Below are 27,351 nucleotides of genomic sequence, written 5' to 3'. Positions count from 1 at the left end.
CCGAAAGAATTGATACTCCTTGGATCAAAATTTACACCCTTCTAGAGATAATCACAGCCTAGGTTTTGGTGGATTTCTTTGGAGTTTAATTATGTGTGTATGTTTGCTTGAATAATATTTAATGTTTTAAACTTTACACAAATTGTAAACTGTTTTTGTCCTTCTGAAATTTGCTGTCTTCCTTCAGCATTAAGCTTAAATTTTCATCTCTATGGATACATGTAGCTCTGGGCCCATGGATTTTTCATTGCTGTTTATTATTCTATGGGATAGATAAACAATAATTGAAACATTCTCTTAATGATTGGCATTTGGGTTCTTCTTATTTTTGCTATCATGAAGTTGCTACCAATAGTACTATTGTGTTTGTGCCTATATGTGCATGCACGAGAGTTTATCGAGCACATAGACCTAAGAGTAGAATGTCTGGGTAACAGGGTATTAATGACATTGATAGATATTGCCAACTTGATTTCTTTTTTTTTTTTTTAACATCTTTATTGGGGTATAATTGCTTTACAATGGTGTGTTAGTTTCTGCTTTATAACAGATTGAATCAGTTATACATATACATATGTTCCCATATCTCTTCCCTCTTTGTCTCCCTCCCTTCCCCCCTCCCTACCCCCCCCCTCCAGGCAGCCACGGAGACCCGAGCCGGTATCCCTGTGCCATGCGGCTGCTTCCCACTGGCTATCTACCTTACGTTTGTTAGTATATATGTGTCCATGTCTCTCTCTCGCCCTATCTCACCTCACCCTTCCCCCTCCCCATATCCTCAAATCTGTTCTCCAGTAGGTCTGTGTCTTTATTCCTTTTATACTCCTAGCATCAGTGTATCCTGACCATAAGTAATATGAACAGGTTTTAACTTTCATTTCCTTGATTACTAGTGAATTTGAGAAAACGTTATACATACATATACATATGCTCGCAGGCTTGTGAGTTCTGCCTAAGTTTGAGGGTAGAACAAAACTGCATGGAAAATGGTACAGATGAACTGGTTTGCAAGGCAGAAATAGAGACACAGATGTAGAGAATAAACATATGGACACCAAGAGGGGGAAAAGGGGGTGGGATGAATTGAGAGATTGGGATTAACATATATACACTAATATGTATAAAATAGGTAACTAATGAGAACCTGTTGTATAGCACAGGGAACTCCACTTCACTGTGCTATACAGTAGAAAGTAACACAACATTGTAAAACAACTAGACCCCAATTAAAAAAAAACTGCATAGGCACAAGGTGGTGGTTGGCTGCTACTGTGGGATAGGCAGGAAACCTGCCCATGTCCTGGAGCCTTCTCTAAAGAAAGGTGAAAGCCATCTGCTGTGGGAATGGCAGAGTGAGGCAAGAGGAGAGGAGGTTACATATATAGCCCTTTAACAGCAATCATGATAGAAAATTTCCCTAGGATAATACGCTTGATGCTATTGTAAATATTAGCCTTATCTTTCAAGTATTGCATGACCTATAATATGAATTCAATAAATATAATATCCCTACCTAACCACTTAGTTCTTCTGTGAGTGTAGGGGAAAAGGGAATGGGAGAGAATGCACAAAGATAATAATTCCTAACTCATTAAATTGAGTGAGATATAATTAAGTAAGGTATAAAGTGCTCAGCCCTAAAGTTGGAAAAGAATATTCGCTCAAGAAAGGTAAGCTACGGGACTTCCCTGGTGGTCCAGTGGTAAAGAATCCGCCTTACAATGGAGGGGACATGGGTTTGATCCCTGGTCAGGGAACTAAGATCCCACATGCCGCGGGGCAACTAAGCCCACGTGCCACAACTACTCGCGTGCCTCACCTAGAGCCCTTATGCCACAAACTACAGAGTGTACGCGCTCTGGAACCCGCACGCCACAACCACAGAGCCCACACACCCTGGAGCCTGCACGCCACAACTAGAGAAGAGAAAACCCGCATGCCACAACTAGAGAGAAGCCCGTGCAGCACAACTAAGAGCCCGCGTGCCACAACGAAAGATCCCACATACCTCAATGAGGATCCCGCGTGCCGCAACTAAGACCCGATGCAGCCAAAAATAAAAATAAATAAATAAGTAAATAATAAATAAATCTTACAAAAGAGAAAGGTAAGTTAGGAAAGATTTTTTAAGGAAAATAAAGATAACTTCTCATAATATGCCACTTACAATGTTCCGTGAGGTTACATAAGGACGTCTTCCCATGCCAGCCCTTAATTCACTGTCTCCAGGCTATTTTGGATTTGGAGATCAGACAGTCCAGCTTACTAGAAGTAAGAGTAAATAAGTGTTGAGGTTTGTCTGAGTATCTTTCCTAGGAGTAAAGAACAGGATATGTTGGTACTTTGATTGGACACATTTTTAAAACTTATTTTTTGTTCTTGGCTATGTTCCTGATAGGTGACAACTTGAGAACTGAAAGAATGAGGATTTCTTTCTTTCTTTCTTGTAAATGTCAGTAGACTCTAATAGCTTGCTCTCCAAAAATAAGCATTAGTCTAGGAAAGAACTGGAGGGAGGTTTTTCTCTTCCCAATAAGCCAAGAAGAGGATATATTAATACTCTCTTACAAACTCAAAGAAATAAGTAACAATTAAGCATCTACGTTTTTACTGTGTATGGCCTCAAAATTTATGTTCCAAAGTGACGTGATATGATACACATAACAACTTAGGAACAATCTGTAACATCAAAAGTATGATGATCCATCAGGGTTTAAATCTCAGTATATCCTAACAATCGCAGAATATCTTTTCCAGTAAATAAAATATATTTAAATGGCAGCTGGGTCATACAGGTGGTTCTAAAAGACTATATAAACCATGATTTAGCCAGACCCCAATATTAATAGTATGTGCCTGAACACTAGATTACTTCAGATGTGAGGAGGAAGAAGAAAATGCCCTTTTACTTTAATACTTTCCCGTCTCTCTTTATGAGTCTTATATTGCCTTTTTTGCCCCTCTCTTAAGGGTATCTGTATTTTCACGCTGTCCCAAATCCTCCATTCCTTACTGGTTAAAGCTCTGAATCTCTAAGTCATTCAGTGAAATTGAGATAATATTAAAGCAGGCTAATTGAACTAATTCACACTAACATGAAAATGTTTTCTTAATCCTTCCAAAGGAAATTGAATTCTTAAAAGGTAGCTTTGATAAGCTAATTGAATTCTCAGTATCAGTATTTCAGGCACATTAAGTAAATAGAAAATTCAATTAATATTTGGTGAGATATTTGGAACAATGGGAGATGACTTAGATATCATCACTGCCTTAGGAATTGCTTTTCATAATCTATTCTCTCCCAATAATAGAGACATTCAAATTTTTCCAATAATATCTACTTCCCATAATAGTAATAAATATATCTAGAGAGGGCTTTTTAAATGGTCATGGTCATATTTTTATATCAAAGACTGGTATACAAGGGCTTCTTTCAGAAGATAAAAATAATCACTTTTGAAACGTTTGTTTTATTTTTATCTTTTGAAATTAGTCTTTTGGGCTTTGTTTTTTATATTCCTGATGGAGTTGATGGGAAAGGATAATTCATAGACTCTGAAAAGAAAACACGTCATCCTTTATGCTCCCTCTCATTCTGACTCCAACAATAAATAAAGAAAAAAATGGCAAGGGGAGGATGAAAGAAAAGAAGCGAAGACAACCTCCATATCGGAAGTAATTATTCATCCTAGATCTTGACATAGAAGGAAAGCTTTAAAAAGAGGCTTGCCTCTGTGTCTTGCAGTAAAAATGAATATTAGCATGAAAGGATGTTATCTGCAAAAACAGTGAAAGATTAACCTTAAAGTTAAAAGGAAATAAAATCAAGTTTCATGTGATCATAAAAATGTATTGGACACAATTACAAATCTGGTCTTCTAGTCAATGAATACCTGATTCTTGAAATCAATGGTTTTAGAGATAGCAAGGTAAGGAGTATCTTGACACAATGGTTATGATATCTAAATTGTATTAGTGATTCATAGTCCAGTGAGTCCATGCTTACGTTGTACTTGATGACGAGACAACCTGCTCTTTGACAAAATGGTGACATGTGTCCTAAGCCTTTTCTAAGTCCTGCTGGAGGTCACTGATCCAGAAGAAATAGAAAATGATTCTTGCTCATCTTTCAAAGATTCCTTTGTTTCATCCAAGCATTCTCATTGATTGAATCTCATTACTATGCCTGCACTGAAGTCTCATAAGCCACGCCTGTCTTTCTCTCTTCTGGTCTGTTGAGCTCGGACCCTTCTTTGAACGAGGCTGAATTGAAACAGAAATTTGGGTTTCTACTTCACTTTCGTCTTCACTTCTCAAGGATCAGAATTTTCCCAACACAGCATTTATTTTTTAAAAGAGAAACGTCCTTCAGGAGTTGTTCTGTTCTTAAAACTGATGGCAACAATCTGATGTTAAGCAAAGCTTCAGTCAGGGAATTCCATTCACGAATGGGGTGCTTAATTTGTTCATTCATCTGTTCACAAAGATTTATTAGGCCCCTACTATATGCCAAGTACTAGATTAATTGCCAGACAGAAAGCAGTGAGCAAGAGAGACCGTCTCACATCTTAGGAAGCTTAGCACTGAGGCAGAAAGACAGAGCTGAACGATGATTACAAGATTGAGGATGTTATTTTCTTTCTTTCTTTCTTTTTCTTAAACTGAAGTGTAGTTGACTTACAATGCTGTGTCAGTTTCAGGTGTACAGCAAAGTGAATCAGTTATGCATATACATATGTCCACTCTCTTTTTTTTTAAGATTCTTTTCCCATGTGGGCCATTACAGAGTACTGAGCATTCCCTGTGCTATACAACAGGTTATTGTTAGTTATCTGTCACCTTCCCCTCTCCCAACCATCTCTTTAACCGAAAAGATGGCGATGCCAATCCCGTCCCTAGGTTGCCCTTCCCCCACACACCTCACTTTCTAGCCTTGAACACTCTCTCGTTTTTTCAGCTTAGACTAGCATTGCCTCTAGCACAGTTATATGAGTCTGAACATTTCTTTCTGCAGTAAACATGCAGGTTATTACAAGATATTGAATACAGTTCCCTGTGCTGTACAGTAGGGCCTTGTTTATCTATTTTATATATAGTAGTGTGTATCTGTTAAACCCAAACTCCTAACTTACCTCTCCCCTCCTTTTCCCCTTTGGTTACCATAAGGATGTTATAAGGTGAGAAGTGCATGTACCATCAGGGCATACATAGTAAAGGCCTTTTGGAAGAAGGCATTTAAGCAGAAACCAGAAGGATCAGTAAGAACGGCAAATGCTAAAAGTGGGGAGGGCTTATGCGGAAGGTACAACTTATGTGAATACTCTGAGGTGAAAGAGAATATGACCCATTTACAGAGAAACAGTTCTTTATTGCCAACACATGGAGAATGAGGGCAGGAGTGCAAGGGTGAGATTTTAGAAATAGGTGTGATTCGTATCACAGGGGACCTTGTGGTCATGCCAAAGAGTTGGTCTTTTTCCTTAGGGCCATGAAAGATTTTTAAGCTGGGGAGTAACATTTGCATTTTAAAATTATCTCTCTGCCTGTAATTGTAAAACTAGGTCTGAGAATTGTGAGACTGGATGCAAGGAATCCAGTTATGAAGTTATTACAAACCTCTGGTTCCAGAAGCATGGTAGCCTAAGATATCAGAAAAAATATTCTTGCTGTAAATAGCTAGACGTACTGAAAAGAAAAAATAGTTTAAGGAAGTGTGTGTGGTCATAAGAAATATAGATGACAGAAATGAAGGAGCTAAAATCCCAGAGAAGCCAGTAAGAGAGCCAGCACTGGCTGTCTGGGAGAGTTGACACTACCCAGTCATTTGCAAGCTTAGGTTTTAATACCCAGAAAGGGACAAAGGTGTTGTCTCGAGCCTGAGTGAGGTGAGAAGTTGGAACTAAGATCTCAAAGGGCTGCACCCTCAATAAAAGTGTGAAATAGATAAAAATCCACCCATCAGCAGAGGGACATAGGATGAAACTTTGAGCTCCTGTCTTTCTTAAGATGGCCTTGAGAAAGGGTGCTCTCATCTGAGAGTTTTAGCTCCTGGGCCTTCACCTCACACAGATTTGGGGTTCATATTTATACTACCAACTTGGACCAAGGACACCCAGGAAACCAAACACAAAATTCTTCAGGAGAAAGGTTTCCATAACCCATACCACAAACAATATTCATGGAAAAACAAAACAATACAAATGTCTGCTAAGAATGGTTTCAAGAACAAAATTTGATATTTTTAGAAGGAAATAGTTTATAATGGATGAGAATCGTTGGAGATAACAATCCACATATTCAAACTGGAAAGAATTCAGGAAAATGAAATGACATTCTGGAAGGGAATTTGAAATTAGTACGTATAAACAGCAAAAAAGAAGGAACAGACTCTAAGAAACAGATGCTAATAAAAATGATAGAGAAAATCGGGGGCTAAAAGAACTTCTAGAAATGAAAGACATAGTCACTTAAGTCAGTGGACAGGTTAAAAATTCTATTAGAAATAGCTAAAGAGAAAATTAATTAACTACAGTTTGGATCTGAGAAAGTTACCCAGAATGCAGCATAGAAAGCTACAGAAATGATTATCACAAAAGAAAAGTTGAGAAAAATAGAAGATACAATAGGTAAGATCAACATGCTCAATAGGAATTCCTGAAGTAATACGCAGAGAATGAGGGACAGACAATATTCAGAGAGAAAATTGTATTGCTCTTTAATTGATTAAAAACAAAAGCAAACATATGATAGCAATTCAAGGGAAGACTTTCTGAAGGACTTGATGTATGTGTGGTGTAGTAAATTGCAAATAGGTGTTAGCCAGGTAGGACTATTTTTTTTCTTGCCTTTTAAAACATTGTGACATAATTTACATACTATAAAATTCACCCATTAGTTCTCCAAAGAAGATATACAGATAGCCAACAAACACATGAAAGGATGCTCATCATCATTAGAGAAATGCAAATCAAAACTACAATGAGGTATCACCTCACACCAGTCAGAATGGCCATCATCAAAAAATCTAGAAACAGTAAATGCTGGAGAGGGTGTGGAGAAAAGGGAACACTCTTGCACTGTTGGTGGGAATGTGAATTGGTACAGCCACTATGGAGAACAGTATGGAGCTTCCTTAAAACACTACAAACAGAACTACCCTATGACCCAGCAATCCCACTACTGGGCATATACCCTGAGAAAACCATAATTCAAAAAGAGTCATGCACCAAAATGTTCACTGCAGCTCTATTTACAATAGCCAGGACATGGAAGCAACCTAAGTATCCATCGACAGATGAATGGATACAGAAGATGTGGCACATATATACAATGGCATATTACTCAGCCATAAAAAGGAACGAAATTGAGTTATTTGTAGTGAGGTGGATGGACCCAGAGTCTGTCATACAGAGTGAAGTAAGTCAGAAAGAGAAAAACAAATACCATATGCTAACACATATATATGGAATAAAAAAAAAAAAAACGGTTCTGAAGAACTTAGGGGCAGGACAGGAATAAAGACCCAGATGTAGAGAATGGACTTGAGGCCACGGGGAGGGGGAAGGGTAAGCTGGGACAAAGTGAGACAGTGGCATGGACTAATATATACTACCAGATGTAAAATAGCTAGCTAGTGGGAAGCAGCCGCATAGCACAGGGAGATCAGCTCAGTGCTTTGTGACTACCTAGAGGGGTGGGATAGGGAGGCAGATGCAGAGGGAGGGGATATGGGGATATGTGTATGCATATAGCTGATTCACAGACCACTGTAAAGCAATTATACGCCATTAAAGATGTTAAAAAGAAATTCGCCCGTTGAAATTGTACAACTTAATGGGTTTCAGCATATTCACAAGGTTATAGAATTCTCACCATTATCTAATTCCAGAACTCCAAAAAGAAACTCCGTACCTGTTGGCCATCACTCTCCATTCCCTGTCTCCCTCCAACCCTGGGCAACCACTAATCTAGTTTCTGTCTCTATGGATTGCTAATTCTGAACATTTAATACAAATGAATCATATAATATATGGCCTTTTGTATCAGACTTCTTTCACTTAGCATAATGCTTCAAGATTCATCCATGTTGTAGCACATATCAGTACTTCTTTCCTTTTTATTCCATTGTATGGAAATGCCACATTTCGTTTATCCATTCCTCAGTTGATAGACATTTGGACTGTTTCCACTTTTTGATGATTATGAATAATGTTGCTCTAAACATTTGTGTACGAGGTTTTGTGTGAATACATGTTTTTTATTTTCTTGAATATCTTCTTAGGAGTATAATTGTTGGGTCTATATGGTAACTCTACATTTAGCATTTTAAGAAAACTGCCAAACTGTGTGCCCTGCAGCTGCAGCATTGTACATTCCCATAGCCAGGTAAGACAGTATGTAGGTATGTGTACATGCATAAGGGAAGGAGAAATGGAGGGAGAGAAATACTTATATCAGGGACGTGACAGTGACCAAAAGGAAAAGCAATGGCATTAGAGTCAGAATAGCACGAATCAAACCCCGAAGGTGGGCAATTGTATTTTACGTTGAAGAAAATAGAAATTGTTTGGTATTGCTGCAGCACAAAATTGCAAGGCAGAGGGTTAGAGGATTTAGAGATTTAAGACAAGCAAGATTGTTACCACCTCTTATGTCACCTTGGGCAATTCAGGTAACATCTCTGAGCTCTGGTTTATTCATCTGAAAAGTGGGATTAACACTTCTCATCCTGTCAACCTCCCAGGATTATGGGAATCAAATGGCAAAGAGGCTACAAAAGTGCTCGTAAGATTGAGGGTGTAGTAATAGCAGAAAGCTAGCTTCAGCATAAGCGTAACAAGGTTGATGCCCAGGCACAGCCTCAGTGTAGCTCATATAGTTTTGATCTCCAACAAAGCCATAGATTCCTCCTGTTTTTCACTTCTCAAGTGAAAAACATTGATGCACACCAACCATCCTTCAGAAATTCCTGTGACGTGTCCTTCTGATAGTGACTAAACATGTGAAATAATTATTTATTGACTTACCATCAACTTAACAGTCTGTTGAGGTGTTCTTTTGGGAAGAGCTAATAATGTACTTTTTCACAGTAATTCTTCTACCTCATTTGTTCCACAATACTCTTCATTTCGTGTTAAATACTCTAATAAACAAAAATCTCAGAGGTTTCAACAGTTTATTTGTTTACATAATAGTCCAAGATGGTCAACAGGGGCAAGGGAAGATGGGGAACACATGGGAAGCCTCTGTTTCCATTCAGTCATTCTGGGAGCCAAGATGTAGTTCTTTCTTGCTGGGAGCTTCCAATGTCATAAGAAAAATGAGGCATAACAATAAATAATGTCACATATATATATGAGCTGCCACATGATGTTGGGGTCTGGGAGGCTGCAATGGAAGAAGCAGGTCCAAGGTTTGGAGTGGTCTGTGATGAGTTCCTGTATAAAGATGGATGCCTTAACATAGTGGAGAGGTATTCCGTGAAGGAGACACGAGAGGAGTAAAATTTTCGAGGTGGAAGAAGCCAGAGTGATTTCAAATGAGACAAGCATTTGTTCCTTTTTAGAAGTGTGCCATGGTTGTGTAAGTTGTTAACATTAGAGGAAGCTGGGTGAAGGGTATACAAGAACCCTCTGTACTAGCTTGCAACTCTTATGTAAATCTAAAGTATAAACAAGTTTTAAATGATTGTGTGTGTGTGTGTGTGTGTGTGTGTGTGTGTGTGTGTGTGAGAGAGAGAGAGAGAGAGAGAGAGAGAGAGAGAGAGAGGGTTTGGGTGTGTCTGTGAGGAATGTAATAATGAAGGACCCAACTAGGACGGAGGAAATGGGAGAATCACTGTAGTTGTCCAGCTACACAACTGAGGCAACTGATGCAGAAAGAACAGGTGTTTGTCCAAAGGCACATAGCCACTTAGAAGCAAAACTGTGACTAGCCCACTCTAGTGTTCCTTATATAGAATAAAACATGCTTGAAAATGAGCTTGAAAAATGGGAGAGATCCTGAGTAGAGAGTATTTGCGACCAAATGCGTTGTCAGTAAATTTGTGCTCATTATGGCTTCAGACTGTACAAGTTAAGTCATGGGAAGCAAACTTCTAAAAATGATTGATGTCAAACTTAACAAATTAAGAGTTAAAATATGCTCTTCCCCATAAATAACCTACAGGATGATTTACTTCACCATATGTGACTAATGTTCTGGTTTTAATCAGCAGCATATTGCATAGCGAATGCTTACCTGTGACCTGGTCTACTAAAATTAATTGGTAAACATGGCTGTATTTTTAGAATGTAATTGCAGCATTTATTAATGAAGGCATGAAACAGCGTCTCATGGTTTCATGTCTGCCAGTGGGGATTTCATAAGGGCATTAAATAATATTATTACAGGGTCCAGGGTGGAGCCCTGACATTCCATTTTAGATATGTTATTTTCATAGTTTCTTGAATGGAGATGGGGATGATAGATGTTGGAAAACGTTACTGTAAATATGCAGCAAGGAAAAATATGTGTGTGTGTGTGTGTGTGTGTGTGTATATATATATATATATATATATATATACACACATATACATGTATGTGTATTTATAAATTACACATATATTATATATCTAATCTGTAGATTTAATCCTCCTTTGCTTGAATAGTCACTAAAAATATTAACAATAATAATTTATTATTTTATACAGTTGTATAATAACCATCACATATAGAACTTTCTACATGCCAGGTATAGTTTTAAGCCATTAAGATACATCAACTCAGAAAGTACAAGGAATGCCTGATTTACAAGTAATTAGCCAATAGACGACATCCTCCATTCCCTGTGTACAGGTGACCCTACACAAAACCACTAGATTACCACTTGCCATGGAAAGAAAGCCACTGGGGAAGAAATGGTACATTTTCTCCAGATTCAGACTTAGGAGAATAAAAATTAGGGGAGTTTAGGAGGACTGGTTAGGAAGAGACTCATAGGCTCTTGTGCCCCTACGAAATCCCTTCCCATCAGTCACCCAACCCCTGCAGTCACACACACCACGTCCTCATGTAGATCTCCTTGCTCTCTAAAGCTGCCTAAATGTTTCACTTCAGCTGTGTATACTGGAAATTTTGCCAGTAAGAAATTTACTTGTAATAACAAGGATTTTCTTAAAAAATGATATTTCCCCAGTCTGAGATATTAGAGTATTAATCAAATAAAAATTCCTGTAGATTCATTCAAGGGGAAGTTTGCTTCTTCCTACTTGTTGGAAGAATGTTTGTTAGAGGGGCTAAGTCCCATGGAGCCAAGCAAGACAGTGAAAGGAGATAACGAGTGAGTGAGTGTGATGGGGAGTAAGATGTGCTCTTTAGAATAGACTTGTTAAGACAAAGACTACACCAAGATGAGACTCGGAGTTGGTAGAGAGCAAGCCTGATGAATACTGAGGGAAGACATTTCCAGGCAGAGGGAACAAGACAGGAGATCCTGGGGTCTCTAAGGTATTGGAAAGACTTCCATTGGTACTCACGTGAGATGGCAAAACCTTGGAGAATTTTCAGCAGTGCAGTGATGTGAACTTGCTTACATCTTGCAGGATCTCTGTGGCAGTTCTGCTGAGAAATGACCATACAGAGGCAAGGGTAGGAAGAAGGGAGGTAAGTTAGACTACTGCAAGCAATGACAAGAATCTGATAGGAGAGGCTGGTGGTTCTACCAGAGTAGCAGTGCATAGGTCAAAGTGGTTATATTTGTTGAAGGATCGGATGTGAGGTGTGAGAGAAAGAAGAATCACCAATAACACCAAGATGGTTGGCCTGAAACACTGGAACCATTAAGTTGCTATTATCTGAGATGTGCTAGGAGAAGGTATTGGGGAAGAGATCAGGAGTCCAGTCACATGCGTGTAGACTGTGAGGTGTCAGTTAGATATTCAAGTGGAAATTGTGAGAAAAGAGTTGAAAATGGGAGCAACAGTAACTATAAAATTATGTGCCATCTTAAAGACTTGCAAGATGACCAGGATATCCTGAGGAAAGGTTTATTTTTTCTTTTATATTATCAAATTGGTGGAACACGAGCATTTGGGGACAAGGTATGACAGTCTTGAATAGCCTACTGAAGATAGGCGGAAAGGTTTATTTTTTCTTTTATATTATCAAATTGGTGGAACACGAGCATTTGGGGACAAGGTATGACAGTCTTGAATAGCCTACTGAAGATAGGCGGAAAGTTTCACTAGGACAAAGGCAAGAAAGTAAAGATAGGCGAGCATCAAAGACAAACTTCAACCATTTTAAATACTGCTCTGAAAGAAAAAAAAACCAATTTAATCCCTGTCTTGCACATGCCCTCTGCATGCCATGGACTCCTGCCCTACCCAGCTTTCCAGAATTCACACTAATACCATTAGTTCAGCTTCTGGGGCTCCTTCATCTCCCAAGAAACCAATAGTTATTTATAGCATTGTTTCTATGGATAATTCCAAATGATGCCCACCTCACTTGAAAATACAGCACTGCCTGGATTTTAAGAGCAAAATCATGCCTAATTAGGTAATTCAGTTCACATCTCGAATTGTCTGGGCTCCTTCACTGTCACTTGCAGTTTTCTCCTCATATAGCTGCCAGTCATCCTTAGAGGGCACATGTTCGCTGCAAACAGCAAGTTGACGGGGCTTCCCCATGGGGCTTTAGAGGTTAGACCGTCATTCACAGCAACTCCTGACCTTCTGGAACAGAATGCTCTGCCATTGCTAGATTTTGTGACAACTTAGAGTCCTATGTACCCCCATACTGTCTCCAGAATTCTTTTTTTCCATTAATAAATTAATTAGAATTTTGTTTTGGGAGAATGTTGTGACACCTCTTGAGATAATTGGAGACGTCCTGGGGAGTTGCAGAGCCAGAGTCAGGAATCACTTCTCTGAGATACTTTCATCTGAAAACTGGGGAAATTGTCACAAGAAAAATAAATGACATGTGGCGTTTTAGGCGACTGGGGAACAAAAGGGTCTCTAATTGAGAAGCTGAGTGAAAGGACAGATAACTAATGATACAGAATGATCGACCCAGTTCTGATGATCAGCTGAACAAGTTGAGATGCAGGTTCTAGTCTCAGAGTTGTATATGGGCTGAACACATAGACACAGGATCCAGGAAGTACTATGCAGTTACCTTGCCCTGAATATTTAAGTGCTAGGGAGGCACAGTAAGAAGGACCCACAATTTTCCAGTAGAGATGATGGAAGGATCGTTATTGTCAACCTAGTGCTGCTTCACTTCTTCTCAAATGTAAATATGGATCTCCATTATTCATGACAGTTTATTAGGCGTTAGATTTCACTCCCCACGCCTCCACTCCAGCACCAGCCAGAACCCCATACAGAATAAATAACTGCTAAACTGGAACATGACTTGCAAAGCTGTAGACTTTTATTTTGATGGCTTCTGGCAAATGTCAAAAATGTTAACAATTTAGATTGTTTTGAGGGTTTCCTTTTGCTCTGACCTCCACATTGTACTTGGCCCACCAGATTTTCAGTCTAGGCCAAAACTCAAATAACATGTTCAGGCAATGAAGCAAATTTGGATACTAAGGGAGAAAGGAAAAGGTGTCGTGAACAAACTCATGGATAGGCCCCAAAGTCATTCATTAGATATTAAATCCACGAGAAAACATAATCAGACGCTCAGATCACTGCTGAGGCTAGCCAAACTCCTACTTCCTGCCTGTCCCCCTCTGCTACAGGGCTGCCTATTCATGCCTTTAGCCTGGAAGCAGATGGGGTGAAAGAAGAGACTGAGTTGTGTTGTATAGTCACGAAAGGATATCTAAGAGGAGATGAGAACCCATAAAATAAAAATTTCACAGTTGAAAAAGAATGCTTAGTGTCCTCCAATCCAACTCCCTCATTTTACAGATGAGAAGGTAAAGTCAAGAGAAACAGAACAACTTGTCTAAGATATGAAAGCTGGGGTGAAGTGAGAGTAGCATCGACATATATACACTACTGAATGTAAAATAGATAGCTTGTGGGAAGCAGCAGCATAGCACAGGGAGATCAGCTCAGTGCTTTGTGACCACCTAGAGGGGTGGGATAGGGAGGGTGGGAGGGAGGCTCAAGAAGGAAGAGATATGGGGATATATGTATGCATATGGCTGATTCACTTTGTTGTACAACAGAAACTGTACACAGTATTGTGAAGCAATTATACTCCAATGAAGATATATTTTAAAAAATAACAGGGAGGTGGAGAGAGCAATGGCCAGTGCACGGGGCTCCCCCAAGCAGCTGTGTGGCTGCCAGGGTCTTGGTGCTCCAGCCAGGTGTCAGGCCTGTGCCTCTGAGGTGGGAGAGCCAAGTTCAGGACATTGGTCCACCAGAGACCTCCCAGCTCCGTGTAATATCAAATGGCGAAAGCTCTCCCAGAGATCTCCATCTCAACGCTAAGACCCAGCTCCACTCAAGGACCAGCAAGCTACAGTGCTGGACACCCCATGCCAAACAGCTAGCAAGAAAGGAACACAACCCCACCCATTAGCAGAGAGGCTGCCAAAAATCATCATAAGGTCACAGGCACCCCAAAACACACCACTGGACGCAGACCTGCCCACTGGAAAGACAAGATCCAGCCTCACCCACCAGAACACAGGCACTAGTCCCCTCCACCAGGAAACCTACACAACCCACTGAACCAACCTTAGCCACTGGGGGCAGACACCAAAAACCACAGGCACTATGAACCTGCAGCCTGCAAAAAGGAGACCCCAAACACAGTAAGTTAAGCAAAATGAGAAGACAGAGAAACACACAGCAGATGAAGGAGCAAGGTAAAAACCGACCAGACCAAACAAATGAAGAGGAAATAGGCAGTCTACCTGAAAAAGAATTCAGAGTAATGACAGTAAAGATGATCTAAAATCTTGGAACTAGAATGGAGAAAATACAAGAAACGTTTAACAAGGACCTAGAAGAACTAAAGGGCAAACAAACAATGATGAACAACACAATAAATGAAATTTAAAATTCTCTAGAAGGAATCAATAGCAGAATAACTGAGGCAGAAGAACGGGTAAGTTACCTGGAAGATAAAATAGTGGAAATAACTACCGCAGAGCAGAATAAAGAAAAAAGAATGAAAAGAATTGAGGACAGTCCCAGAGACCTCTGGGACAACATTAAACACACCAACATTCAAATTATAGGGGTCCCAGAAGAAGAAGAGAAAAAGAAAGGGACTGAGAAAATATTTGAAGAGATTATAGTTGAAAACTTCCCTAATATGGGAAAGGAAATAGTCAATCAAGTCCAGGAAGTGCAGAGAGTCCCATACAGGATAAATCCAAGGAGAAACACGCCAAGACACATATTAATCAAACTATCAAAAATTAAATACAAAGAAAAAATATTAAAAGCAGCAACAAATAACATACAAGGGAATCTCCATAAGGTTAAGAGGTGACCTTTCAGCAGAAACTCTGCAAGCCAGAAGGGAGTGGCAGGACATGTTTAAAGTGATGAAATGGAAAAACCTACAACCAAGATTACTCTACCCAGCAAGGATCTCATTCAGATTCGACAGAGAAATTAAAACATTTGCAGACAAGCAAAAGCTAAGAGGATTCAGCACCACCAAACCAGCTTTACAACAAATGCTAAAGGAACTTCTCTAGGTGAGAAACACAAGGGAAGGAAAAGACCTACAATAACAAACCCAAAACAATTAAGAAAATGGTAATAGGAACATACATATCAATAATTACATTAAATGTAAATGGATTAAATGCTCCACCCAAAAGACATAGATTGGCTGAATGGGTACAAAAACAAGACCCGTATTTATGCTGTCTACACAAGACCCACTTCAGACCTAGTGAGGGGATGGAAAAAGATATTCCATGCAAATGGAAATCAAAAGAAAGCTGGAGTAGCAATTCTCATGGCAGACAAAGTAGACTTCAAAATAAAGACTATAACAGGAGACAAAGAAGGACACTACATAATGATCAAGGGATCAATCCAAGAAGAAGATATAACAATTTTAGATATTTATGCACCCAACATAGGAGCACCTCAATACACAAGGCAAATGCTAACAGCCATAAAAGGGGAAATCAACAGTAACACAATCGTAGTAGGGGACTTTAACACCCCACTTTCACCAATGGACAGATCATCCAAAATGAAAATAAATAAGGAAACACAAGCTCTAAATGATACATTAAACAAGATGGACAATTCATATTTATGGGAGATTCCATCCAAAAAAAACAGAATAAACTTTCTTCTCAAGTGCTCATGGAACATTCTCCAGGAGAGATCATATCTTGGGTCACAAGTCAAACCTTGGTAAATTTAAGAAAACTGAACTCATGTCAATTATCTTTTCCGACCACAATGCTATGAGACTAGATATCAATTACAGGGAAAAAATCTGTAAAACATACAAACACGTGGAGGCTAAACAATGCACTACTAAATAACCAAGAGATCACTTAGGAAATCAAAGGGGAAATCAAAAAATACCCAGAAACAAGTGACAGTGAAAACATGACGACCCAAAACCTATGGGATGCAGCAAAAGCAGTTCTAAGAGGGAAGTTTATATCAATACAATCCTACCTCAAGAATCAAGAAACACCTCAAATAAACAACCTAACCTTACACCTAAAGCAATTAGAGAAAAAAGAACAAAAATACCCCAAAGTTAGCAGAAGGAAAGAAATCATAAAAATCAGATCAGAAATAAATGAAAAAGAAATGAAGGAAACAATAACAAAGATCAATAAAACAAAAAGCTGGTTCTGTGAGAAGATAAACACAATTGATAAACCATTAACCACACTCATCAAGAAAAAAAGGGAGAAGACTCAAATCAATAGAACTACAAATGAAAAAGCAGAAGTAACAACTGACACTGCAGAAATACAAAGGATCATAAGCGATTACTACAAGCAACTCTATGCCAATAAAATGGACAACCTGGAAGAAATGGACAAATTCTTAGAAAAGCACAACCTTCCGAGACTGAACCAGGAAGAAATAGAAAATGTAAACAGACCAATCACAAGCACTGGAATTGAAACTGTGATTAAAAATCTTCCAACAAACAAAAGCACAGGACCAGACGGCTTCACAGGCAAATTCTATCAAACATTTAGAGAAGAGCTAACACCCATCCTTCTCAAACTCTTCCAAAATATAGCAGAGGGAGGAACACTCCCAAACTCATTCTACGAGGCCACCATCGCCCTGATCCCAAAAGCAGGCAAAGATGTCACAAAGAAAGAAAACTACAGGCCAATATCACTGATGAACATAGATGCAAAAATCCTCAACAAAATCCTAGCAAACAGAATCCAGCAGCACATTAAAAGAATCATACACCATGATCAAGTGGGGTTTATCCCAGGAATACAAGAATTCTTCAGTACACGTAAATCAATCAATGTGATAAACCATATGAAAAAACTGAAGGATAAAAACCATATGATCAACTCACAGATGCAGAAAAAGGTTTCAACAAAATTCAACACCCATTTATGATAAAAACGTTTCAGAAAGTAGGAATAGAGAGAAATTACCTCAACATAATAAAGGCCATATATGACAAACCCACAGCCAACATCGTCCTCAATGGTGAAGAACTGAAGCCATTTCCTCTAAGATCAGGAACAAGACAAGGATGTCCACTCTCACCGCTGTTATTCAACATAGTTTTGGAAGTTTTAGCCACAGCAATCAGAGAAGGAAAAGAAATAAAAGGAATCCAAATCAGAAAAGAAGAAGTAAAGCTCTTACTGTTTGTAGGTAACATGTTACTATTCATAGAGAATCCTAAAGATGCTACCAGAAAACTACTAGAGCTAATCAATGAATGTGGTAAAGCAGCAGGATGCAAAATTAATGCACAGAAATCTCTGGCGTTCCTATATACTATTGATGGAAAATCTGAAAGAGAAATTAAGGAAACGCTCCCATTTACGATTGCAACAAAAATAATAAAATACCTAGGAATAAGCTTACCTAAGGAGACAAAAGACCTGTATGCAAAAAACTATAAGACACTGATGAAAGAAATTAAAGATGATACAAACAGATGGACAGATATACCATGTTCTTGGATTGGAAGAATCAACATTGTGAAAATGACTATACTACCCAAAGCAATCTACAGATTCAATGTAATCTCTCTCAACCTACCAATGGCATTATTCACAGAACTAGAACAAAGAATTTCACAATTTGTATGGAAACACAAAAGACCCCAAATAGCCAAAACAATCTTGAGAACGAAAAACGGAGCTGGAGGAATCAGGCTCCCTGACTTCAGACTATACTACAAAGCTACAGTAATCAAGACAGTATGGTACTGGCACAAAAACAGAAATATAGATCAATGGAACAGGATAGAAAGCCCAGAGATGCAACCATGCACCTATGGTCACCTTATTTTTGATAAAGGAGGCAAGAATGTACAATGGAGAAAAGACAGCCTCTTCAATAAGTGGTGCTGGGAAAACTGGACAGCTACGTGTAAAAGAATGAAATTAGAACACTCCCTAACACCATACACAAAAATAAACTCAAAATGGATTAAAGACCTAAACGTAAGGCCAGACACTATCAAACTCTTAGAGGAAAACATAGGCAGAACACTCTATGACATAAATCACAGCAAGATCCTTTTTGACCCACCTCCTAGAGAAATGGAAATAAAAACAAAAATAAACAAATGGCACCTAATGAAACTTAAAAGCTTTTGCACAGCAAAGGAAACTGTAAACAATACGAAAAGGTAACCCTCAGAATGGGAGAAAATGTTTGCAAATGAAGCAAGTGACAAAGGATTAATCTCCAAAATCTACAAGCAGCTCATGCAGCTCAATATCAAAAAAACAAGCCAATTCAAAAATGGGCAGAAGACATAAATAGGCATCTCTCCAAAGAAGATATACAGATTGCCAACAAACACATGACAGGATGCTCAACATCACTAATCATTAGAGAAATGCAAATCAAAACTACAATGAGGTATCACCTCCCTCACACCCGTCAGAATGGCCATCATCAAAAAGTCTAGAAACAATAAATGCTGGAGAGGGTGTGGAGAAAAGGGAACCCTCTTGCACTGTTGGTGGGAATGTAAACTGATACGGCCACTATGGAGAACAGTATGGAGGTTCCTTAAAATACTAAAAATAGAACTACCATACGACCCAGCAATCCCGCTACTGGGCATATACCCTGAGAATACCATAATTCAAAAAGAGTCATGTACCACAATGTTCACTGCAGCTCTATTTGCAATAGCCAGGATCTGGAAGCAACCTAAGTGTCCATTGACAGATGAATGGATAAAGAAGATGTGGCACATATATAAAATGGAATATTACTCAGCCATTAAAAGAAACAAAATTGAGTTATTTGTAGTGAGGTGGATGGACCTAGAGTCTGTCATACAGAGTGAAGTAAGTCAGAAAGAGAAAAACAAATACCATATAATAAGACATATATATGGAATCTATAAAAGAAAAAAATGGTTCTGAGGAAGCAAGGGACAGGACAGGAGTAAAGATGCAGACGTAGAGAATGAACTTGAGGACACGGGCAATGGGATATTTAAGCTGGGACAAAGTGAGAGAGTGGCATGGACATATATACACTACCAAATGTAAAATAGATAGCTAGTGGGAAGCAGCCACGTAGCACAGGGAGATCAGCTCGGTGCTTTGTGACCACCTAGAGGGGTGACATAGGGAGGGTGGGAGGGAGACACAAGAGGGAGGAGATATGGGGATATATGTACATGTATAGCTGATTCACTTTGTTATAAACCAGAAACTAACACACCATTGTAAAGCAATTTTACTCCAATAAAGATGTTAAAAAAAAAAAAGCTGGTTAGATGGAAAGCCACTGAGCAATAGAAAGGAAGGAACTATTGATTCCTGCAACAAGGTATATAGATCTCCTTGGAATTATACTTAGTGAAAGAAGTCAATCCCCAAAGGTTACATACCGTATGATTTCACTTATGGGACTTTATTCAAATGACAAAATAATAGAGATGGAGAAGAGATTAGTGGTTGCCAGGAGATGAGGGCAATAAGTATGGGCTGCTATAAAAGGCCATGGGGAAATCCTTGCAGTGATGGAAATGTTCTGTATCTTGACTGCATCATTATTGTCAATATCCTTGCAATATTGTGCAGTTAGTTTTACGAGATGTTACTCGTGGTAGAAACTGGGTAAAGGCTATATAAAGCGTATATGAGATTTCTTTGTGTTATTTCTTAACACAGAGATATGCGGTTACTTCCAAAATTAAAAATTTAATTTAAAAAAGCACAGTTCAGAACAACACTAGTTGTTACATTTATAACCATTCATGAAAATGTTTCCTTAATCTTGATTAGGTGATGGTTGCACGGTTGTATAGGTTGTCAGTCTTATCAAACTGTGTACTTAGTATCTGGGCATTTATTGCACATGAATTATATCTCAATAAAAAAGAAATACAGGTACTTCCCTGGCTGCGCAGATGACACGGGTTTGAGCCCTCGTTCGGGAAGATCCCACGTGTCGTGGAGCAACGAAGCCCGTGCAGCACAAGTGAGCTGCGCTCTAGAGCCTGCGAGCCACAAGTACTGAGCCCATGAGCCACAACTACTGAAGCCCGTGCGCCTAGAGCCTGTGCTCCGCAACAAGAGAAGCCACCGCAATGAGAAGCCTGCGCGCCACAACAAAGAGTAGCCCCTGCTCACTGCAACTAGAGAAAGCCCGCCCGCAGCAAGGAAGACCCAATGCAGCCAAAAATTAATTAATTAATTTTAAGAAAACCACAACTATAAAATCAATATCTGCCAACACAATTGTTGCTCCAACTTTTGGACTTGAAAGGAAAGCTGTACAAACCTTTCATGAAAAGATACTTTTCTCTTACTTGCCTTCTTAGGACCAATAAACATCCTGTTTGCATACCACCACCACCCCTTCAAAAAAAAAGCAAATTAGAGCGGGGTCTACAGCATGGATAGTATGACTCTTAGTAGAGTGCCCACTCCAGGGCTAAGATGAGATATCTCAAAAGTGGCCTCAATTCGTGAGTTACGCTCTACAGCATTGCAGATTCTGAGTAAAAGGATGGTGAAATGGCTCCAGAATTTTAAAAAGGGGAGGGGGGGGGTTGTGCAATGAAATTATGACACCAGATGTGAGGAACTAGCCACAGAAATAGGCTTTGGGGTGGGTCTGAAGTTCAGGACTGCTAAGAGGGCAATTTGCAAGTGAAGTTGACTTGGGAAATTTATCTTCGCTTCATCCAGGCTTGCTTCAGCCTCAGTGTGTTAGTCGCCCTTACCAATTATTTGCACCAGTGCCTGCGGAGACACGTGGTTAGAGGCTTCAGAATAGTAGGGAGAATGAGGAGGGGGAGCTTTGAAAGGACCTGAAGGGGTTTTCCCTCATTCAGGTGATCTTGCCGGGGGTCTGTAAGCCATGGAAGGTTGCCCCTTTGCCTGGGCAGCTGCTGGATCCCCTGTGTGTTCCTGTGTTCCCATCTGTAGGCAGTGTCTCCTTTTTCCTCCTGCCCCTCACATCACTACCTCTTCATGACAACTGTGCCAGAATCACTGCTGCAGTTCAAACAAAAAGGTGCTGGTAGGGTGATCAACTCATTTTGATTTGCCTGGCACTGATTCTGTTTTAGTACCGCGTATCCTATGTCCCAGAAACCCCTCATAATCCCAGGCATTTCAGGGACAGCTGGTTACCCTAGGAGCTGGTCAAGGTCAGAGGTCACCAGAGAAAGTTGCTTGTCACTAAAAGGTTTCCCACAGTGTCATTTAAGCTGACGAACTCACCCCAGTCCAGGCTTAGAAATTTGATTTTTATTCCCCACACTGAAAGTAGATCCATCTTATGGGAAGACTCACATCATTCCATGTTTATTGAAACTGACATATAAAGCCAAATACCACTGGAAGGCTGACCTGGCAGATCAGAGCGTTCTCTCCTCATAGGGAAGCTTCATGCAAAGACCAATGACTGGCAGAAATTTTTCAGGTGAGCAGGGAATCAGAAGAAGGAGCCTAAACTTTATGATCCATGACAGGTTATGCCAAAACAGAGAGAAAAGGGCTGGAGTCCAGGGGCAGATGCACACACCTGAGGACACACACATGTACCCCAACTGAAAGAAAACTTTCACTGAACAATTCTCACCCTTGCAACACATGATACCTCAGATATTTTCTATTTTGTTCTATTTCATTTAAAAAATATTGGTGGTTTAAAAATGTTTGAGAAGCACTATGATCAAACCTGACAGTCATATGTTTATAGCCTTTCTCCAAACAGGTTAAATTACAATGGATTGGATTTCTGCTACTTAAATGGCGCTCACTTTCCCACTCAGCCTCCATGTATGCTCAAGTCACTGTGACTGAACTTGTGTGTCAAACTCTGCTATCTGACATTTCAGATGCAAGTTTACCCCTAGCTTTACCCCTGGACATTCTCTGTGTGTGATTGTGTGTGTGTGTGTGTGTGTGTGTGTGTGTGTGTGTGTGTGTGTATTACTAGATTAATATTCATTGAGACACATTCTTTCCAACTTCTTGGGGAGCATCTCACTCATGCCCCCAAGGAACATCCTACAATAGTTAACTAATTACTCATTTTCTAGAACTTGACAATTAGCCAAGTGCATTGCTATATGTTATTACTTGAGTATCCATGAAATAGATCAAGCAAGTATCATTGTCTTCAAATTTTACAGATATAGAAACTAAGGCTTAAAGAGAGTAAGTGAGTTTCCCAAAGAGCATAGCCAGAGAATGACAGAGATTCTATCCACTGACAGGATCAGCTCTAAGCTCTCAGGAGGAAGACTTGTTAAGACTTTGTATTATTTCACCTTCCAATAAATGTCTATCTCAGCAGCCTCTTCCATACGCTCTCCTCACCTTTCTCCAAAGAATACCCCCTTGTGTATCAGGACATTGTTCTGAGGAGGGACCAGGGGAGAAGCCAACATGTAGGTATCCTTCAAGGTCCAGACTCTGTTTCCATGTCAGCCATCCCCTTTGTTGTCTTACCTTTGATCTCTACTTTGCCAGCTCTCTCCCACTTCATCACCTGGTACACTACCTCAGTTCTCTCCTACTCCCCACTCATCAGTCTCTTCCTTTCTATTTTTTAAAATCTATTCTCATCAGTCTCCTTTATTTATGGAACCATGGTCAGGGGAAGCACTTTCTGGTACCAAAGATGGTTCAAGCTCACTACAGACCATCATTGACTTACAATTTATGTGTCAGGGGCCACATGGAATTAAGATACCCCAGAAATAAGAAATGCCATATGAACTGCTGGGCTTAATCAAGGTCAGCCACAGTAGCAGGCAAACCATTTCGTAAATTATTCTGAGCCACTCTCTCCCTCACCCATATTCTTGTCTGTGATACCTGGTCCCGTTCACTGCTTTCAACTTCGTTTTGCTCTGGACTTTTAGATTTCTCGTTCTCTCCATCAGAAGGGCCTCCCCTGGGGAGGGTTTCTTACCGCCCATCCCACCACCACCTCCAGGAGGTAAAACAAACCTAAGTTTCAACTCCTAGAATTAACTGAGTGCTTCCTAGAATTTAATTTTTGCAGCTTCTTCTGTGCTTACCACCCTGGCTTTATAGTACCACAAGGTGCCTCCAGTTATCCTGAGGAGAAACAAGGAATCTACAAACTCATGTTAGCTTTAATATATAAAATCATAGGGCATTTTCAGGTGAGAAGAATGGTGTCACCAAATCAAACTGTGTTAATACTTTGCAACTTCAAATTGTTTAGGAACCACTGTTTTAGGGAACCATGATTATAGCATTTGCAGACTAGGGAATGTTGTATGGTGAGTTTGAACATATATTCATAATAATAAAGTAAAAATGTACGATATATGTGTGGAAAATATACAGCTGAGTACTAATGCATATGGGGGTCTTTTGAGGGCTGGGAAACTTTATCAGTGTGCACATTTACATTGTTAGGTGACTGATTGATTGAGTGATAACATTTTTAATGCCCGAAGCAGAGAAAAAAAATGTTCCCCATGTTTTGGCTTCAAAATGATGCTGCTGTCTGAAATGCAAGCCATGCATTCTCAGGAAGGCTCCTTTCCCAGTGTGGTGTCAGCTCAGTAAAGGGAAGACCAAGCTCAGGCTAGAGGAAACTGGGTCTCCAGAGACAGGTGAAATGCAAAGTACTGAGGCACGTGGTCTCAACGTGTCCCATGACATGGTTGAGTCTTCCCACATAAACGAGGTGGGGGGATAAATTGGAAGATTGGGACTGACATATACACAGTGCTACATGTAAAATAGATAACTAATAAGGACCTACTGCATAGCACAGGGAACTCTACTCAATACTCTGTAATGGCCTGCATGGAAAAAAATCTAAAAAAGAGTGGAGGGCTTCCCTGGTGGTGCAGTGGTTGGGAGTCCACCTGCCGATGCAGGGGACACAGGTTCGTGCCCCGGTCCGGGAGGATCCCACGTGCCACCGAGCGGCTGGGCCTGTGAGCCATGGCCGCGGAGCCTGTGCTCCGTGGCGGGAGAGGCCACAGCAGTGAGAGGCCCGTGTACCACAAAAATAAATAAATAACTATTTTAAAAAATGAGTGAAGATATATATATATATGTGTATGTATAGCTGATTCACTTTGCTGTACACCTGAAATTAACACAACATTATAAATCAACTAGACTCAAAGTTAAAAAAAAAAAATTCCAAGCCTGCCTCTAGTCTGAGCACACCCAAACCAGAGAGTTTCTTCCGGAAGCTCAGAAATTTAAAAACAAAGAAAACAAAACAAGAACAGCAGCAGCAACAGGACCCTTAATCTTCTGTGTCTTGTTGCAATTTAACTTATATTCATGCCTCCGGTAGATCGTAGTGGCTAAGTGTTGGGCTTTGGTTGAGATATACGGAACAATTTTGCATCCTGGCTCCTGCATTTACTGGCTCTCTCTCTCTCTCTCTCTCTCTCTCTCTCTCTCTCTCTCTCTCTCTCTCTCTCTCTCTCTCTCTCTCCATCCAAATCATAGTTTCTCTATCTTTTAAACAGAGATGATGGGAGTTCTCTGGCGGTCTGGTGGTTAAGACTCGGCACTTTCACAGCTGAAGCCCTGGGGTTCAATCCCTGGTCAGGGAACTAAGATCCCACAAGCCACATGGTGTGGCCAAACAAACAAACAAACAAACAAACAAAAACAGAGATGATAAACCCCAATTTGAGAACTACTGTAAAATAGAAATGAGTTAATGTATTTGTGGCTCCTGGCATATATAAGATGTCCAATAAATGGAAGTTATGATTCTTTTCCTCTGTGGAAGAAAAGGATTTATAAAAAGAATCTTCATTCACACCTTAAAATACTGGAAGATAATACAGTAATCATCCTACATCCTGCAGTCTTTAGTCTTTTTTTTCCTTCTTTTCTCTTCAGACCAAACATGTTTGGCTTCTTTAATTTTTCTCATACAGTTTACATCCTGGTTAATATTTGAAGGTATACTGGCTCCTGATCCTGGTATAGCAGAAGTGAGTAGTTTATAGAAGAATCTTCCTGGATCCCCCACTAAATAGAGTGTAAACTTTAAGCAAGTCTCTTTAACTCTTTAACCCTCTTATCTATTGAATAAAAAGTGGATAATTGTAGAGAGGAATAAAATGGGAAAGTATGTAAAAGTGATTTGTTTACCAACAAATGGCTCTCTCATTGTTAATAAGGATTGATATGATATAACCACTGATTTAATAGAATTTTCAGCTCTAGAAATATATTCATAACTATAATAATGCTTTCTTAAAATACTGTTTATAAACCTTACTTGACTTGTAGTCCTCTTTCCTAAAAATATATAATAATCCTGTAAACCCCCTTTGGACATTTTAAAAATCAGTTAGGCTCTTTTCCTGGTAAGAGGTAAATAAATAGTTTTAAGGAAAAATGTGCACATATACTTTACTTAAGATCATTATACTGTTAAACAATTTAATAGAAAGTTTAATTGAAATATAGTAATAATCATAATTCATAAAGACAAATTTTACTTTTTCCCATTTAAGGGTGATACAAGCATTTGATTTATTTTAAATAAGTTTTTAAACAAAAATGTATAATTTATTAACAAATTAAATTCAAAATTTATATAAATATTTAATTTGGCAGTTGAATAGACAAACCATGGATTAATATTGAACAATGTGTTGTGGTATCTAAAATTGGTAAGAATCATTTGGATGGCATGATATTTAGAATTCTTGCATTTTTTATTTAAACATCCACTTGGCTTATTTGTATAATTTGGAGATTTGTTGCTAAGTGACATCAAGTAGAGGTAGCCACTGCTCTTTGCAATTGTAAGTGTGCAAACAATACCTGGCAGGTGTGGAGGGTCTTCATTTTCAATGAATGAAAAGTGACAGTTATGTAATTTTCACCACTTAATCTTTCACACTGTCTTTGGGAGTCCTAGAGTAATCTTCATGTGCGAATTGAGAATTTGGACCAAATGGATGCAGCTCATGGCTCTGATGGAGGTCATCTTTAGGCTCACCCACAGAACTGTTATCCTTTCTATGCTCTTCACTAACCAGTGTTTCAACATCAGTGTGCTTTATAAGTCCTGCCTTACCCATCAGTTCATTATTACATTAAATTAAATTAAATAATATTTGACTCAGAATGGAAACAGTTTGAAACTTTAGGATACTGATAAGCTCCTTGGGAGCTTTGTACATAAGTGATGATTGGAGTCGCTATTGAGTGTGCTCATCTGATTTCCACTACTTGTCATACAGACAGATATCATATGCAAATGTCACTGTGAACTCAAGATAATCTCAAATACTTCTCTTTCAAAGGAAAAGTATTCATATAATGATTTCTTCTTTCAATCATTTCAAGAAAGAGAGGGAAACCAATACTCTATCAGTATTGATATGCTGCAGTAACAAACAGCCCCAAACTCTCAGTGGCTTCATGAACATAAAAATTATTTCTCACTTATAGGGTTTCTGCTTGTGGTGTTCACTCAGCACTTGCTTTGTAATCACTACAGCAGAGGGATAGGACTGTGGCCAATCACTGGCTTTTAAGGCTGACAACTGGAAATGACACAGGTTACTTCTGCTGTCACTTTATTGGCTGAAACAAGTTACATGGCTGCTTCAAGGAGGCAGGAAAGTGCAGCCCTATCATATTCCTAAACAATCCTGGTAACTACCACAGATAAAACAAATGGAAAACTTCATAGGCTGAGAAAACGCTGCTCTAAAGGACCACTCTTCCCAACCTGAGAG

Source organism: Lipotes vexillifer, unplaced genomic scaffold (genome assembly GCF_000442215.2).
Source record: "Lipotes vexillifer unplaced genomic scaffold, Lipotes_vexillifer_v1.1 scaffold222, whole genome shotgun sequence".
In the NCBI taxonomy this organism is placed as follows: Eukaryota; Metazoa; Chordata; class Mammalia; order Artiodactyla; family Lipotidae; genus Lipotes; species Lipotes vexillifer.
This window is presented reverse-complemented; position numbering follows the sequence as displayed.